Here is a 19,266-nt window from a genome sequence, read left to right as displayed (position 1 = left end):
TGACCAGGGGGTCTTTGCATTGACTGTTCCCTGTGTCTGGAACGTTCCCCCCTGGCTTTTAACAATGACTCACTCTTTTCATTAATATTTCACTTAGATCCAGTGTCACCTCTTCTGGGAGGCCTTTGCTAACCACTCTGTCCAAAGCAGTTTCCCTGCCCTAGGTGGTTTGGCTCAGTGGATAGAGCTTCGGACTGAAGGGTCCTAGGTTCGATTCTGGTCAGGACGCATGCCTGGATTACAGCTCAGCCCACAGTGTAGGGCGTGCAGGAGGCAGCCTATCAGTGATTCTCTCTCATCATTGATGTTTCTATCTCTCTCTCCCTCTCTGAATCAATAATATATATATATACTAGAGGCCCGGTGCACAAAAATTGTGCCGGGCCTGTGCCCTCTCGAAATCTGGGACCCCTTGGGAGATAACGACCTGCTGGCTTAGGCCTGCTCCCGGGTGGCAGAGGGCAGGCCCAATCCCTAGGTGCAGCCCCTGGTCGGACTCAGAGCAGGGCCGATTGGGGAGTTGGGGCGCCTTCCCCTGTCATGCACAGAGCAGGGCAGATTGGGAGATTGTGATGCCACCCTCAGTCACGCTCAGGGTAGGGCGATTGGGGGGTTGGGGCACCGCCCCCTGTCACACTCAAGGCAGGGTGATGGGGAGGTTGCAGCGCCACCCCCTGTCACGCACAGAGCAGGGCCAATCAGGGGGTTGGGGAGCTCCCCCCTGTCATGCACAGAGCAGGGTCAATCAGGGGGTTGGGGAGCTCCCCCCTGTCATGCACAGAGCAGGGCGGATCAGGGGGTTGGGGTGCCGCCCTCTATCACCCACAGAGCAGGGCCAATCAGGGGGTTGGGGCGCCGCCACTGTCACACTCAGGGCAGGGCTGATGGGGAGGTTATGGCTCTACCCCAGCCATGGGCAAACTACGGCCTGCGGTCCGAATCCGGCCCGTTTGAAATGAATAAAACTAAAAAAAAAAAAGACCGTACCCTTTTATGTAATGATGTTTACTTTGAATTTATATTAGTTCACACAAACACTCCATCCATGCTTTTGTTCCGGCCCTCCGGTCCAGTTTAAGAATCCGAGTCAAAAAGTTTGCCCACCCCTACTCTACCCCATCACACACAGAGCAGGGACCATGGGGGGGGGGGGGGGGTTGGGGGCGCCGCCCTCTATCACCCACAGAGCAGGGCCGATCAGGTGGTTGGGATGCCGCCACTCTCACACTCAGGGCAGGGCCGATGGGGAGGTTATGGCTCTACCCCGTCACACACAGAGCAGGGCCCGTGGGGGGGTGGGTTGGGGCACCGCCCCCTGTCACACACAGAGCCGCAGGGCGATCAGGGGGTTGGGGAGCTCCCCCCTATCAGGCACAGAGCAGGGCTGATCAGGGGGTTGGGGCTCCTTCCCCTGTCACGAACAGAGCAGGGTGGATAGGGAGGTTGTGGCCTGCCCCCTGTCACACACAGAGCCGCAGGGCGATCAGGGGGTTTGGGCGCTGCCCCCTGTCACGCTGATCCCGGTGCCGGGAGGCCTCTCGGCTCCACTGATCCTGGTGCTGGGAGGCATATTACCCTTTTACTATATAGGGTAGAGGCCTGGTGCACGGGTGGGTGCCAGCTGGTTTGCCCTGAAGGGTGTCCTGGATCAGGGTGGGGGTCCCCACTGGGGTGGCTGGCCAGCCTGGGTGAGGGGATGATGGCTGGTTGCAGCTGGTCACACACCCTTCAGGATGGGGGTCCCCACTGGGGTGCCTGGCCAGTCTGGGTGAGGGGCTGAGGGCTGTTTTCAGGCTGGGGGTGACTGAAGCTCCCAACCGCTCCTTTTTTTTCTTTTTTGTTTTTTATTCTGGACCAGCTTTAGCTTTGAGGCTTGGCTCCAGCTCTTAGGCCTCCGCTGCTGAAAGTAGGTTTCTGGCCTTTGCTTACAATGTTGCGATCCTGCTGGCTGAAGCCTGGTGGACTAAAACAGGTTTCTGGGGTTTTGTTTAGCTTCTATATTTGTTACATAGTTGCTTAGAGTTGCAGCTCAGAGGTCTGCAGTGGCAGGTGGGGAACGTTGGAGTCCTCCGTCACTGAAGCAAGCAAGCCTCATGTTAGTTTCAACCTGCCTGGCTGCCGGCCGCCATCTTGGCTGGCAGTTAATTTGCATATTGCCCTGATTAGCCAATGGGAAGGGTAGCGGTCGTACGCCAATTACCATGTTTCTCTTTTATTAGATAGGATATTTTTTAAAGTAGCTTCCCCTTCCCCCCAATCCAGCTCATGCATTCATTTCTATCAAAATCAGGTTTTTGTTTTAATTTATTTTAGGGAAGGAGGAAGAGAGAGAGAAGAGACATCGTTGCCTCAAATTGAACCCAAAACCTAGGTATGTGCCCTCATCAGGAATCGAACCCACAACCTTCTGGTGCACCGGGAGGATGCTCCAACCAACTGAGCCACACCAGCCAGGGCCACAACCAGGTCTTATTCAGATTGCACTTCTAGGACACCACACTCTTGTTTCCCTCCAACCTTGCTGGCTTTTCTTTCTCAGTGTTTTTCTGCTCGACCTCTAAACATTAGAGCTTCTGAGGGCTTAGTCCTTGGCCCTCTTGTCTTTCCACATCCTCTGTCCAATGATGTCATCCAGTCCCAGGGCTTAAACACTATGTAAATGTCAGCGAGCCCTAAATTTATATCCAGAGCTCTAGACTCATTTATCCAACAGCTTACTTGACATCTCCACTTGGGTGTCTAATAGCCATGTAAAGCTAATGCAGCTAAAATGCATCTTGAATGATTTCCTGGCCAATCCATTCCGTGCCCCCCCCACCCCCACCCCCCGCCCCGGTGTTTCCCATCCACTTCTTTAGGCTAAAAGCCTAGGAAACATCCTTCCTCCCTTTCCCCTTTCTTACTAATTCCCGCCCTGTATCTAATTCACCAGCAAGTCCTGTGAGTTCTGCATCCAAAATATACCCTGAATCCATCCACTTCTCTCCATCTTTGTTGCTCTCACCCTGGTCCAAGCCATCGTCTTTCATCTTGAATAGTGCAATAGCTGCCTAGCTGTTCCCTTGCTCCTCCCTTACCCTTTACAAACTTGTCTTCACAATATCTGGGAATATTTTAAAAATCAGAATCTTGCCGAAACCGGTTTGACTCAGTGGATGGAGCGTCGGCCTGCGGACTGAAGGGTCCCAGGTTCGATTCCGGTCAAGGGCATGTGCCTGGGTTGCGGGCACATCCCCAGTGGGAGATGTGCAGGAGGCAGCTGATCGATGTCTCTCTCTCATCGATGTTTCTGACTCTCTATCTCTCTCCCTTCCTCTCTGTAAAAAATCAATAAAATATATATATTAAAAAAAAATCAGAATCTTATCATGCTCTTCCGTGCTTACAATATTTGAGTGGCTTTTCACTGTGCTCGTGATAGATCTGAACTCGTTAGGAGAGGCCCTTCACCTTGTACTCCTCTTCAGTGTTCAAACAATGTTCCTGCCAGATCGGGCGTCTTGTTTTTTGTTTTTGTTTTTAATATATTTTATTGACTTTTTACAGAGAGGAAGGGAGAAGGATAGAGAGTTAGAAACATCGATGAGAGAGAAACAGCAATCAGCTACCTCCTGTACACCCACCACTGGGGATGTGCCCGCAACCAAGATACATTGCCCTTGACCGGAATCGAACCTGGAACCCTTCACTCCACTGGCCAACGCTCTATCCACTGAGCCAAACCCGTCAGGGCCAGATCGGGCATCTTGATGTTCTAGATCTAGAACATCCAAAATCATTCTCTTAGAACCCCTGCACTTTTGATTCCCTCCTTCTGGAATCCTTTGTCTCCCTCTCCCTCTCCTTTTTACCTGGCTGCCTCCCTTTTGTCACTCAGCCACCCACTCTATTTCATCAGTATGTCTCATTGTCTTTCAAACTCATCTCACTCACTGAAATGATCTTATAGCTGTTTATTGTTTATTGTCTGCCCCACCCCACATACACTAGGGCTTGGCATATACGTAGATGCTCAATATGTATTGCTTAGTGAACTTGACCTGGGACTCCTGCCCACTGGAACTCTTTTTTTTTTTTTTTAATTAAATCTTTATTGTTCAGATTATTACATTTGTTCCTCTTTTTTTTCCCCCCATAACTCCCCTCCTCCCAGTTCCCGCCCCACCCTCCGCCCTCACTCCCCACCCACTGTCCTCATCCATAGGTGCACGATTTTTGTCCAGTCTCTTCCCGCATCTCCCACACCCCTTTCCCCCCCAGGAATAGTCAGTCCATTCCCTTTCTATGTCCCTGATTCTATTATAATCAACAGTTCATTCTGTTCATCAGATTATTCATTCACTTGATTCTTAGATTCACTTGTTGATAGATGCATATTTGTTGTTCATAATTTGTATCTTTACCTTTTTCTTCCTCTTCCTCTTCTTAAAGGATACCTTTCAGCATTTCATATAATCCTGGTTTGGTGGTGATGAACTCCTTTAGCTTTTCCTTATCTGTGAAGCTCTTTATCTGACCTTCAATTCTGAATGATAGCTTTGCTGGATAAAGTAATCTTGGTTGTAGGTTCTTGGTATTCATCACTTTGAATATTTCTTGCCACTCCCTTCTGGCCTGCAAAGTTTCTGTTGAGAAATCGGCTGACAGTCGTATGGGTATTCCCTTGTAGGTAACTGAGTTTCTTTCTCTTGCTGTTTTTAAGATTCTCTCTTTATCTTTTGCTCTTGGCATTTTAATTATGATGTGTCTTGGTGTGGTCCTCTTTGGATTCCTTTTGTTTGGGGTTCTCCACGCTTCTTGGACCTGTAAGTCCATTTCTTTCACCAGGTGGGGGAAGTTTTCTGTCATTATTTCTTCAAATAGGTTTTCAATATCTTGCTCTCTCTCATCTTCTGGCACCCCTATAATTCTGATGTTGGTACGCTTGAAGCTGTCCCAGAGGCTCCTTACACTATGCTCGCATTTTTGGATTCTTTTTTCATTTTGCTTTTCCGGTTGGGTGTTTTTTGCTTCCTCGCATTTCAAATCATTGACTTGATTCTTGCGCTCCTCTGGTCTGCTGTCGGGAGTCTGTATAATATTCGTTATTTCAGTCCGTGTATGCTTAATTTCTAGTTGGTTCCCCAATATAAGATCGAGGGTCTTATTAGTTTTCTTGTAGATCTCATTAAGTTTATCGGCGGCTTCTAAACAGTTCTTGAGAGACCTTAAAAGTGTGATTCTGAACTCTATATCTTCCATTGACAATTTTGTCCTGTTTCTTTGTCTCCGCATTTTGTTATGCTTCCTTGGTGCACCCCCTAGTGGTCTTTGTTCGCAGTCTTATAGTTAAATCTTGATTGTTGTAGCTAATTCCAGGGAGGGTTTGACCTCCAGGCCAAGTGGCTATGAGAATCAGCTGTGTCAGCAGTGAGAGAACTTCTGTCCTCTAGGGAGGTGCTAATCTAGCCTTTGCCTGAAGCTATCGGGCAAAAGCCTCTGTGCAGGGCTTGGGCGGGGTGGGTCGCACAGGATCAACAGGGTGGGCCGGAGAGAGCAGTTATGGTGGCTCTCAGTCCTGTCCCCAGGGGCTCTGCCTCTCTGAGTCCCAGCACCCGCTGCAAAGCTCAGAGAGAAAGCTGCACTCGCTCTGATCGAAGCCAGACAGTCCCGCTTCTCCCGTTTGAGTCTGGGTCCCTAAAGACTCGCCCGGATCTGGAGCTCAGAGTCTGCGACTCCCTCCCGATTGAAAACGCCAACCGCGCCCTCCGCGCCAGCCGGCTCGCGCACTCCGCCCCTCAGAATTTGACTTCAGCACTGTGCCTCCTCTGAGTGTCCGTATGCGTTTCTCTTTCCTCCTAGTTGTAGGACTTCCACTCAGCCAGCGTTCCTGTGGTTCTGGGTGATGTCCCTTCCGTTTTTTGGTTTCACTTTTGAAGTAGTTGTTCAAGGCGGCAAACTCCGGCGTTAACCTATGCCGCCATCTTGGTCCTCCTCCTGAAGTCCCCCACTGGAACTCTTCATTCTCTCTTTTACCCTCCACCTACCTGCCTTTCCTCTCTTTCTTCCTGCCCTCCCTGATCTCTGCCCTGTGATCTGTGCACAATGCTTTCGGCTGAGTCTCTGCTCACACCCACGCCCCTCCAGACAATCATCCTTCATCCCCTGCACTATTACTATCATTAGCCTGGCACTCCCGCCTCCCGGAAGGAAGCCTGCTGTTCTGACCAGCATCTGCAGCGCTGCCCTCCTGCTTGTCTGTCCCTGGCAGTCCTTCATTCCAAGGTCAAAACAGCAGTGAGTGAGCCGTCCTCCTCGTGTCTCCCAGTGGGAAGAGTGCACATTGGATGTGAACCTCGCCATGTGAAGCAGGTCCACAAGTCACACCATAACCTGGGCCTCACTGGGCCCCAGTGCACCCTGAGGATGTGCAATAAGAGGACTCATTATGCGATGGGTGTGGGCCAGATTTATTCACTACCAGTTACACTGAGGACTTTGGGTCATTAGCAACTATTTCTAGTATTTTTGATTCACTCATTCATTCAGGGACTCCTTTTTTGTTTGTTTATCCTCCCCCAAGTATATATATTTTTATTTATTTTAGAGAGAGAGAAACATTGATGTGAGAGAGAAACAGCTATCAGCTGCTTCTCATAAGCACCCCAACCAGGGACTGAACCTGGAACTTAGGTATGTGCCCTGACTGGGAATTGAACCCATGACCTTTTGGTGTATGGGAGAACGCCCCAGCAAACTGAGCCACCTGGCCAGGGCTCAAACACTCTTTTTTGAACACCGACCACATGCTGGGTACTGTACTGGGATACAGTGGAGAGCAAGAACAAAGCCATTACCGTCTTCCTGGAACTTAGAGTCTAGTGAGGGAGACAATGAAATACAGTGACAAGTGTGTTTTCAGGTAATTTTAAGACCTTCCCACACTCCACAGTCTATAAATTCTCTCCCTGTGTCTGGCTCTTTATCATGATCTCTGGGCTCACTGGGAGGTGCTGGTCTTTGTCAGGGTAAATTCCTGTCTGTTTCCTGTCCCCCAATGCCCAACATCCTTCTGAACTCTTCTCACTCTCAGCTGATGATCTTGCTTTCTGCTTTTCAGAGTAAACAGATGCAGACGGAAGAGAACTTCCCACTTCTGCCACCACATCCCATCCCACCTCTCCTTCTGGGGGGGGGGGGTCCCAGGCCTTTCAATCACCAAAGTCTTCACTCCAGGGGTTGTCCCTTCCTCTCCCCCAGCATCACTCCTCCTCTCCACTTGGTTACTCCCAGCAGCTTGTACGCATGCTGTTATTTCTCACGGCTGAAAACAAACCCTTCGTAGCTCCCTGTTCCCTCCAGCATCAGCCCTTCTCTGTTTCCTTGTACGGCAAAGCATCTCAGAAGATGGTCTCCATTCACCATCTTTTCCACATCTCCCATTTTCCTTCTCTTTTTATTAACTTAAAATTAAAAAATTAAAAAAATTATTGATCTTATAAGGAATGGGGAGAGGGATGGAGGGAAAAAGTAGGAGGAAGGGAGAGGGGTGGGGAAAGAGAAACATCGACATGAGAGAGAAACATTGATCAGTTGCTTCCAGTATGCACCCTGACCAGGAATCAAACCTACCACTTTTTTAAAAAATATATATATATATTTTTATTGATTTCAAAGAGGAAAGGAGAGGGAGAGAGAGATAGAAACATCAATGATGAGAGAGAATCATTGATTGGCTGCCTCCTGCATGCCCCCTGGGGATCGAGCCTGCAACCCAGGCATGTGCCCTGACCTGGAATCGAACCTGGGACCCTTCAGTCTGCAGGCCGACACTGAGCCAAACCAGCTTGGCCGAACCTACCACTTTTTGGTGTTGGATGATGCTCCAACCTACTGAGGCACACCAGCCAGGGCTTAACTTAAGCTATTAAAATTTTGTAATTCACTATTTTGAATGGGTAATACATTCACATGTGCAAAAAGATTTTCAATATATTAAAATGTACATAATGAAAGTTCTCATTCTCACCCCCGTCTACTATCTTTCCAGTTCCCATCCCTGCCCTCAATGTGACTAATTTCTCTGTATCCTTCCAGAGTTTCTTTACGCATACACAAGCAAATGCTGTAGTAATACACATGCTTATTTCCCCATGTATTTCACATAAAAGCTGATGCACTACGTATACTGTTCTACATCTTTCTTTTTTGACTTAACAACGCGTCTTTGCTATCTTCCCATATCAACGAAGAGGAAGCTTTGTCATTTTTTCACACAGCTTCATAGTATTCTAGCGTATGGATATACTCCCTGTCTCTCTTAACCCACTCTGCCAGGCTTCTGCCCAAACTGCCCTGCTGAAACGCCTCTTCCCGAGGCTACCTGTGACTGCCATGTTTCCAAATCCAAAGGTCAGTTGTCAGTGCCATTTCACTTGGTGATCAGCAGCCTTTGATACAATGATCACATCCCCTTCTAGAAACACTTTCTTACCTGACTTTTTTTTTAATTTTTTTTTTATTAGTTAAGGTATTACAAATGTGTCCTCACCCCCCCATTAACCCCCAACCTCCCTCTCCCCCCCCCACCCCCGCCCCGCACACTCATTCCCCTGTTGTCCATGTCCATTGGTTTGGCTTATATACATGTATACAAGTCCTTCGGTTGATGTCTTTACCTGACTTTTATGTTTCTTACATTGTCCTGAATTTTGTCCCCCCACACTGGATCCCCCTTCTCTTTTACTAGTTCCTCTTCATCTCCCTGACTGTACGTCTTGGCTCTTTTCTCTATCTGTGGTCACACCCCAGGGAATCTCATGCAGCAGTCTCTGGGTTTTAAATATCATTTTTACTGATTATTTCTAAATTTTTATCTCTAGCCTAGCCCCTTCCCTTATCCCAGAGTTGCCCCTTCCTGAGTGCTTCCTCTCAGGCATCTCCATTCTTCTAATTGATCAGAACAAACACCCTTAAGTCACCTTTGTTTTTTCTTTTAAATATATTTTTATTGATTTCAGAGAGGAAGGGAGAGGGAGAAAGAGATAGAAACATCAATGATGAGAGAGAATCACTGATTGGCTGCCTCCTACATGCCCCCTACTGGGGATCAAGCCTGAAACCTGGGCATGTGCCCTTGACTGGAATCGAACCCGGGACCCTTCAGTCCGCAGGCCGACGCTCCATCCACTGAGCCAAACCAGCCAGGGCTTAAGTCACCTTTTTAAAAAATATATTTTTAGTGATTTCAGAGAGGAAGGGAAAGGGAGAGAGAGATACCGTAGAAACATCAATGATGAGAATCACTGATTGGCTGCCTCCTGCATGCCCCCTTTTGGGGACTGAGCCCACAACCCAGGCATATGCCCTGACCAGGAATCGAATCAGTGACTGCTTGGTTCCTGGGTCGAAGCTCAACCGCTGAGCCACACCCGGCTGGACCCTCAAGTCATCTTTTTATTTTTAATGTCTATAGCCCGCTAGTATTTTTTTAAAATTTAACTTTGTTATCTTTAAATATACATTATGTATAATATGTATTTCTTTTATATGCAAATATAATTTTATGTATGTAAAATTTGATGCACAAGATACTATTATATATGTTACTTATAAAGTAGAAAATTTAAATAAATGTCTGTGAATCTACCACCCAACCCAAGGACTAGAAAGTTACCAATAAGTTGCATCTATGTGGTTCCCCCATCCTCCCATCCCCCTGCCTCCTCTTCCTATAATTACTACCTCCCTGATTTAAAAAAGTATTCCATTTTTTAAAAATATGGTTTTCTCACAAATGGATATAAGCTTAAACAATAAATATGTTGTTTAGTCTTGCTTACTTTTTTTTTTTTTTTTATATATATTTTATTGATTTTTTACAGAGAGGAAGGGAGAGGGATAGAGAGTTAGAAACATCAATGAGAGAGAAACATCGATCAGCTGCCTCCTGCACACCTCCCACTGGGGAAGTGCCCGCAACCCAGGTACATGCCCCTGACCGGGAATCGAACCCGGGACCCTTCAGTCCGCAGGCCGACGCTCTATCCACTGAGCCAAACCGGTTTTGGCTAGTCTTGCTTACTTTTAATATAATAACATTGTATAGCTGAAACCGGTTTGGCTCAGTGGATAGAGCATCGGCCTGCGGACTGAAAGGTCCCAGGTTCGATTCCGGTCAAGAGCATGTACCTGGGTTGCGGGCACATCCCCAGTAGGAGGTGTGCAGGAGGCAGCTGATCGATGTTTCTAACTCTCTATCTCTCTCCCTTCCTCTCTGTAAAAAATCAATAAAATATATTTTAAAAAATAACATTTTATATTATAAAATAGTATTTATATTATATTACATGTAACCCTCTGGTATATGTTTGTTGTTTCTTTTTATAAAAAATATGATTTTACTGATTTTAGGAAGAGAGGGAGAGGGAGAGAGAAACATGGATGAGAAACGTCAATCAGCTGCCTCCTGCACACCCCCTACTGGGGATCAAGCACACACTGCATAGGCCAGGGCTGTTTGTTTTTCACTTCATAGGACACTGCCAAGATTTATCCATCTTGTCGCAGGTAACTGGAATTCATACACTTTCACTGGGAGATAATGTGCCACTGTGTGACTATACCAAATATGTCATAATTTATCTATTCTTTTGGTGGATTTATGATATTTTTGCTATTATAAATATTGTTGCTATGAACATTATTTCATTTGTCTCCTGTATATGTGTGAGTTCTTCTTGAGCATATATCTATCGGTGAGACTGCTAGGCTGTGAGATATAAGAATAATCATCTTTTGCCGAAGCCGGTTTGGCTCAGTGGATAGAGCGTCGGCCTGTGGACTGAAAGGTCCCAGGTTCGATTCCGGTCAAGGGCATGTAACCTGGGTTGCGGGCACATCCCCAGTGGGGAGTGTGCAGGAGGCAGCTGGTCGATGTTTCTCTCTCATCGATGTTTCTAACTCTCTATCTCTCTCCTTTCCTCTCTGTAAAAACTCAATAAAATATATTTTAAAAAAAGAATAATCATCTTTTGCAATGTACATGATTATCTAACATCTATGCTGTACACCTGAAACTAATACAAAATAATATTGAATGGAAAAACAAAGAATAATCATCTTTGAGAAAGAATGCCAAGTTGTTGTTTTTTTTCAGTATACACTCCTACCAGCAATGCTTGAGTTATCTACATTCTCTCCAGCACTTGTATTTTTAGACTACTTAATTTTTGCCAACCCAGAAGTATCTCATTTTGTTTTATTTGGCACATATCTAATTATTAATGCAGTTGAGCATCTTTTCATATGCTTATTAGCCTTTTGAATTTTCTCTTCTGGGAAATGCCTGATCATTTGGGTTGTTTGTATTTTTTTAATTGATTTGTAGGCATTCTTTATACATTCTGGATACCAATCTTTTGTCAGTTCCATATGTTGCAAATATTTTCTTTTTTGTGAAGATATTTTGTGACCTGTTCTTTGACTTTTTTCATTATGTACAGATGCTTCAAAGGCTTGCAGTGGGATTATATCCCCCATAAACACATTGTAAGTTGAAAATATTGATAACCCATACGGTGAGCTGAGGTGTTTTTCCCAAGGTCGTGTCTCGCAATGCTGAAGAATGAGCTACGCGGACCAGAAGATTTAAGCAAAAGTGTGGAAAATTCATTACAAGCAGATTCAGACTCCCCGCAAGGGGTGGGGGGCCCAATAGTGGGCTGCCCGTTAAAGCCTTGTAGTCCAGGGGTATATATTCGCCACAAGCCTGCTCTATGTCTACCTGTGTCGTCACCTGATTGATTCCCTCAGTTGTTCTTGCCCAGCAACGGACCTGAACTTTCCCTGTTTCTCTGTGTTGTTTTTCTGTTTCTATGCTGAACTTTCTCTGTTTCTATGTGTTTGTACATCTTGTTTACTGCAGGCCCTCCCTTGGTTTCCCATGCCTCCTGCTTAGGGTCGAAACATTTTATTATTCCTGCTTGGTTGCTTCCTGTGGTTAGGCTGCTCAAACTGCCATGTCTGCCCCTGCCTGTTTCACCTGCCTTTGTTTTCCACTGGACCCCTGCCCCATCTGCCTGCATTTCAAGTTAACCCTCTCAATATCTGCCAGTCGAAAATGCATGCCCAGCTGCTGTGGCTCAGTGGTTGAGCATCGACCTATGAACCAGGAGGTCATGGTTCAATTCCCAGTTGGGGCACATGCCTAGGTTGCAGGCTCCATGATCCCCAGTATGGGGCATGCAGGAGGCAGCTGATAAATGATTCTCTTTCATTATTGATGTTTCTCTCTCTCTCCCTCTCCCTTCTTTTCTGAAATCGATAAAAATATTTTTTAAAAAAGTGGAAGGCATTTACTACACCTACCCAGAGGAACATCATAACTTAGCCTACCTTTAAATGTGCTCAGAACACTAACATTAGCCTACAGTTGGACAAATATCTCGAGTTTCATCTCGAGTAATTGCCTTCCTCTTTTCACCAGAAGCAGGAGACACAGATGAGAGTTTGTACACGTGATGGGATGTGAGAACACAAAACACAATATCCAAAAACATGGGCAACACAGTACACTGAAAAGTGTTGGCTGTTTACCCTTGTGATTGTGTGGCTGCCTGGGAGCTGCGGCTTGCGGCTGCTGCCTGGCATACTGAGAAAGTATCATACTGCATATGGCTAGCCATGGAAAAGATCAAAAATCAAAGTACAAAGAAGACATGTGTAAAACCTCAGACAATAAATAAAAAAAAATCAAAGTACAATTTCTACTGAATGGATATCACTTTCACATCATCATGAAGTTGAAAAATTGTAAGTCGAACTATTGTAAGTTGGGGACTGTCTGCATTTTGAAGATCATAAGTTCTTAATTTTAACATAGGCATATTTATCAAACTTTCAGTTTATGATTGTGCTTTTCTTCCTTGTGTAAAAGAATCACTTTCTACCCTCCTGATCAGAAAGATATTTTCTTATATATTCACCAAAAGATTTTAAACTTTTGCTCTTTATGCTTAAGTCTACCTTGAACTGATTTTTGTGTACGTTGTGTTATAAGGATCTATTTTTCTTTCTTTTTAAAATGTTTATTTGTATTTTTTAATGATTTCAGAGAGGAAGGGAGAGAGAGATAGAAACATCAGTGGGGAGAGAGAATCATTGATTGGCTACCTCCTGCACATCCCACACTGGGGATTGATCCTGCAACCCAGGCGTATGCCCTGACCCGAAATTGAACTGAACCATGACCTCTTGGTTCATAGGTCAATGCTCAACCACTGAGCCACGCCAGCTGGGCTCTTTTTTTTTTTCTTTTTTAATTGAAGAGAGAGAGCAAGAGCGAGAGTGAGAGAGAGAGAGAGAGAGAGAGAGAGAGAGAGAGAGAGATCAAGTTGTTGTTCCACTTATTTATGCATTCATTGGTTGCTTCTTGTATGTGCCCTGACCAGAAATCGAACTCGCAACCTTGGCATATCCGGACTACTCTCTAACCAACTGAGCTACCTGGCCAGGGCTAGGATCTGTTTGTAATATGGAAAACTGGTTTTCCTAATCTCATTTATTAAGCAGTCCCCCCTTTCTGCCTGATCTGCTTTGCTAATTCTATTATATATCAAAGTTCCATATATACATGGATCTGTTTCTGTCAACTTTTAAAAACCTGCACCAATAACACACTTTCTTAAATCCTACAAATTTAAAGTAAATCTAGTTATCTCCTGGAGCAAACACTACCTTTCCAATATAGTCTTCTTCAGGAGTATTTTGCCACTTCTTGGTCATTGCTCTATTTCAGAATCAATTTGTCAAGTTCAATAGGATTTTGGTTGGAGCTGCATTGAATCCAAAGTCCAATTCAAGACAAATTGACATCTTTTTTACATTGAAACTCCCTATCATGGATTTGGGATATCCATTTACTAGTATTTAGGTCTTTAATGTCTTTCAATGAAATTGTATAATTTTCTGCATACAGATAATGTACATCTCTTGTTTTATTTCTTCCTAAAGTATATACTTTATTGCTTTTCTGTTATGGTAAGTGATATTTTTTAAGATTACATTTTGAGTTGTTTTTGCTGGTGTACAGAAATGCAGTTGATTTGAAATAAGGATTTTAGAGCCAGCTACCTTGATAAGCTCCCTCTTCTGTATGATAATTTTTCTATAAACTTTTTGAATTTTCTACAATCATATCATCTGCAAATATAGCAGTTTGCTTTTTCCTTTCCAATATCGTGGCTTTAATTTCCTTTTCTTGTGCCGGCTATCGCCTTTAATACAATGTGAATACAAGTAGTGATAGCTGGCATCTTTCTTTTGTTCCTGACTTTAAAGGAAACACTTCCCAGTAAGAATGATGTTTGCTGTAGTTTTAAAAAAATAGCTTTTAGCCTGGCTGGTGTCGCTCAGTGGTTGAGCGTTGAACTATGAACCAGGAGGTCACAGTTTGATTCCCAGTCAGGGCACATGCCCAGGTTGTGGGCTTAATCCCGGTAGGGGGTGTGCAGGAGGCAGCTGATCAATGATTCTCGCTCATCGTTGATATTTCTATAATAATAAAATAACTTTTATTATTTCTAATAATAAAATAACTTTTATCAAGTTAAGGAAGTCTCCTTTTATTTCTAATCTGTTGAGTTTTGTCATGTCTGGGTGTTGAACTAAATGCTTTGTAAAGCCCACTTTTATTGTGAAGTATAACACATAAAGATAATGTAGAAAGACATAAATATAAAATACAGAATACTTATAGAGGGAATACTTGTGTAACCACCATCCAGGCTAACTAAGAGAACCTGGCCAGTATTCAAAAAGGATTTGTATGTGCTCGCTTCGGCAGCACATATACTAAAATTGGAACGATACAGAGAAGATTAGCATGGCCCCTGCGCAAGGATGACACGCAAATTCGTGAAGCGTTCCATATTTAAAAAAAAAAAAAAAAGGATTTGTATGTTTTCGCAGAGATAAGCAGTACTCTGACTTTCATGGAAATCACTTCCTTGCTTTTCTTAACAGTTTACCCATATTTGTGTACATTATTTAACAATATAGTTTCTTTTGTCTGCTTTTGAAGATATATATTGTATATGTAATAATACTAGTGTATATATATGTTATATACATAGAAGTGGAATTACTGTATTATAGGGCATATTCCTTTTTATTAGATAATGCAGCTAAACTCTTTTCCAAAGTGATTTAACCACTTATACTCCGTTAATTGTATATCAGGGTTTCTATTGTCCCATATTCTTGTCAACACTTAATATTTTCAGACTTTAGACTATTCTGGGGCATCCAGTGGTATTTTATTATGGATTTAATTTGCAATTCTCTGATCACTAATGAGGTTGAGCACCTTTTCATATTTTGTTGACCTCGTGGATTTCCTCTTGTAAAGTGCTATTTCAGATCTTTAGTTCACGTTTATAATTTTTATTGTTAGGATATTTTTTTTCCTATTCATTTGAAAAAGTTCTTTATACATCCTGAACACGTCCTTTGTCAGTTATATATGTTGTAAGTGCTTTCTTCTATTCTGTGGCTTGTCTTTTAATGAACAGATGTTCTTGATTTTAATGTAGTCAAATGTATCAATCTTTTCCTTTATGGTTAGTGTATTTGAGTATTTCTTATGAAATATTTCCTTCCCCTGAATTCATGTATATATTTTTCTATATTCTAAAAGGCTTTTAATTTGCCTTTTACATTTATTTGTTTTGTTTTTATTGATTTCATAGAGGAAGAGAGAGAGAGAGAGAGGAACATCAATGATGAGAGAGAATTATTGACTGGCTGCCTCCTGCATGCCCCCAGCTGGGAATGGAGCCCGCAACCCATGCATGTGCCCTGACTGGGAATTAAACCGTGACCTCCTGGTTCTTAGGTTGATGCTCAACCACTGAGCCACACTGACTGGGCTGCCTTTTACATTTACTATAACATATAGTGGGGGATGATTTTTGTATATGGTTTAAGGTAGGGGTTTGTTTTATGTTTTCATATAGATAATTGTCACAGCACATTGAAATCTACTTACTTTCTCTCCTGCTCAAAAGTGCAAACACTCATAAATCAACTGTCTATATATTTGTGAATCTGTTTCTGCCTATGTATTTTGTTCCCGTGGTCAATTTATCTATCTATCTTGTGCCACTACTATACTACCTTGATTGTTATGGCTTTGTGATTATGTCCTGGTATCTGGTAAAGCAAGTCTTTTCACCTTGTTCATCTTCGAGAGGCTATTATTGGCTTTTTACATTTCCATGTAAATTTTGGAATCAGTTTGTCAGTTCCACACAGTCACAACAAAGCCTGCTGGTATTTTGATTAGGATTGTACTGAATCTATAATCACCTTAGGGAGAATTGACTTCCTCGTGATATTGAGACTTTTACTCTATGAACATGATAATATCTCTCCATTTATGTTAGGTCTGCATTGTCTCATCCTAAATTATAATTTGCTTCATACAGGTCTTACACATATTTTGTTACATTTATATTTTTGTATTTGGTATTTTTCGTATTAGTGAAAGTAGTAACTTTAAAAATTATTCATCATCTAATTGCTTGTTGTTCATATACAGTGGGGCATTGACTTATGAGTTTAATTCATTCCATGACGGAGCTCGTAACTCAAATTAGTCGTATGTCAAATCATAAAGTGAACGAGTGAGACACGTGATGCTGGGCTGATGTTGTGACGTTCGCTGCGCCAACTAGCGGTGGGGTATCTGAAGTTGGCTCGTAACCCTAATTTTAGCTCGCAACTCAAAGCAAGAAATCGGCCGAGAGACGGCTCGTATCTCGAAAAACTCGTTAGTTGGCACACTCGTAAGTCAAGGCCCCACTGTATAGATATGTAATTTATTTTGGGAGAGTTAATCCTCACCCAAGGATATTTTTTACATTGCTTTTTAGGGAGAGGAAGGTGGGGACAGAGAGAGAGAAAAACGTAGATGTGAGAGAAACCTGTAACCCAAGTACATGCACTTGACCACGAATTGAGCCTGTGACCCTTCAATCCTAGGGCAGATGATAATCACTGAGAAACACACCAGCCAGGGCGAGTTTGTATATATATATATATATATATATATATATATATATATATATATATTCACTGAGAAACACACCAGCCAGGGCGAGTTTGTAAATATATATATATATATATATATATATATATATATATATATATATATAGCCTTGTTAAACTTATTCTAATTATTTATAGATTCTTTGAAATGTTTTACATTTGCTATCACATTTTCATATATTTTGTAGATGGTAATGGCTTTGTTTATCTTTTTATGTAATCCTTTAACTTTTTCCCTCTTTATCTGACTGACTGCACTGGCTAACACCTCCATTACAAGACTGAACAGAATTGGTGATACCAGGCATTCAGTTATCAGATTAACAACTTCCCTTCTAGTTTTCTAAAAGATTTTTTAAAATCACAAGTGGAGGTTGATTTCATCATGTGCTTTCCCTGTATTTATTGAGATGAGTATATGATTTATTTATTTAATCTATTAATATGATTAATAAAGTGAATGTATTTTCTATTATCAAGCTCCCTTTAAATTTCTGACATAAATTCAAGTTAATCTTGGATATTTTATTTATTTATTTATTTAGTTTTGCACATTGATTCAGTTTGCTAGTGTTTTATTGAAGATTTTTGTATCTTTGTTAAGTGAGATTGGCCTGTAATTTTCCTTTCTAGTATTTCCCTTTTCTTGTGGGGTTATCAAAGTAATTCTGGCCCATGAGTTGAGGGGTGTCCTTTCTTTTCCTATTTTCTGGAAAAGTTCATACAGGACTAAAATGATGTGCACTTTGAAAATTTGGTGCAACTTGCCTGTATGATGTCATTCTTAACGTTTTCTCTTCATCTCACACCACACATCTAAACCATTTGCAAATTCTGTTCACTCTAGCTTTAAATTAAAATCAGAACTCAAAACTACTTCCCACCTCCACAGCCATTATGCCACCACCATCTCTCGCCTGGATGATTGCAGTAGCCTCTCTCTCTCTCTCTCTCTCTCTCTCTCTCTCTCTCTCTCTCTCTGTATGTTTTTAAAAAATTGATTTCAGAGAGAAAGAGAGACAGAAACATCAATGATGAGAGAGTCATCAATTGGCTGCCTTCTGCATGCCTTACACTGGGGGATTGATCCTGCAACCAGGGCATGTGCCCTGACCAGGAATCCATGACCTCCCATGACCATGACTTCCTGGTTCATAGGTTAAAGCTCAACTACTGAGCCACACTGGCCAGGCTTCAGTAGCCTCTTAATTGAACTTGTTGCTTCTGTTCATGCATCCATCATGACATTTGAACATTTTTAAAAATTGATTTGAGAGAGAGAGGAAGAGAGAGAAACACATCGATTTGTTCCACTTTTTTTGTTTGTTTGTTTTTAATCCTTACCGGAGGATATTTTTTCCATTGGTTTTTAAAGAGAGTGAAGGGAGTCCTAACCGGTTTGGCTCAGTGGATAGAGCGTCAGCCTGCAGACTCAAGGGTCCCAGGTTCCATTCCGGTCAAGGGCATGTACCTTGGTTGCGGGCATATCCCCAGTATGGAGTGTGTAGGAGGCAGCTGATCGATGTTTCTCTCTCATCGATGTTTCTAACTCTTTTTAAAAAAATATATTTTATTGATTTTTTACAGAGATGAAGGGAGAGGGAGAGAGAGTTAGAAACATCGATCAGCTGCCTCCTGCACGCCCCGCCCCCCCCGCCCCCCCCCATGTGCCAGCAACCAACGTACATGCCCCTGACGGGAATCGAACCTGGGATCCTTGAGTCCGCAGGCCGACGCTCTATCCACTAAGCAAACCGGTCAGGGCTGATGTTTCTAACTCTCTATCCCTCTCCCTTCCTCTCTGTAAAAATATCAATAAAATATATTAAAATAAAAATATATTAAAGAGAGTGGAAGGGAGAGAGGGAGTGTGTTGGGGTGAGGGGGGGGGACGGGAACAAACATCTGATGTGAGAGAGACACATGGATTGGTTGCCTCCTGCACCGTGGGGGAGGGGATCCAACCTGTAACCCAGGTAGTGCCCTTGAACCAGGGAATCAAACCAGCGACCTTTTGGTTTCCAGGCCGATTTGTAACCTTTGAGCACCACCGGCCAGGGGTGTTCCACTTATTTTTAAAAATATATATATTTCTTTATTGATTTCAGAGAGGAAGGGAGGAGAGATAAAAACATCAATGATGAGAGAGAATCATTGATCAGCTGCCTCCTGCACACA

The 19,266-nt window shown here is 43.2% G+C and overlaps 1 protein-coding gene and 1 non-coding gene across 8 annotated transcripts in view; both read left to right on the top strand.

Moving 5' to 3' along the window:
* The window catches only part of COPS7A (COP9 signalosome subunit 7A), a 38,896-nt gene that overhangs the window by 1,123 nt on the left and 18,507 nt on the right, over positions 1-19,266 (top strand). The window lies entirely within an intron of this gene.
* On the top strand, positions 14,809-14,915 carry LOC118652186. Its single transcript, XR_004966456.1, has one exon. It is a non-coding gene; the product is annotated as a U6 spliceosomal RNA (small nuclear RNA).

Source organism: Myotis myotis, unplaced genomic scaffold (genome assembly GCF_014108235.1).
Source record: "Myotis myotis isolate mMyoMyo1 unplaced genomic scaffold, mMyoMyo1.p scaffold_m19_p_3, whole genome shotgun sequence".
In the NCBI taxonomy this organism is placed as follows: domain Eukaryota; kingdom Metazoa; phylum Chordata; class Mammalia; order Chiroptera; family Vespertilionidae; genus Myotis; species Myotis myotis.
Note: the sequence above shows the minus strand (reverse complement) of the source record. Positions and strands in the feature narration are given on the sequence as shown.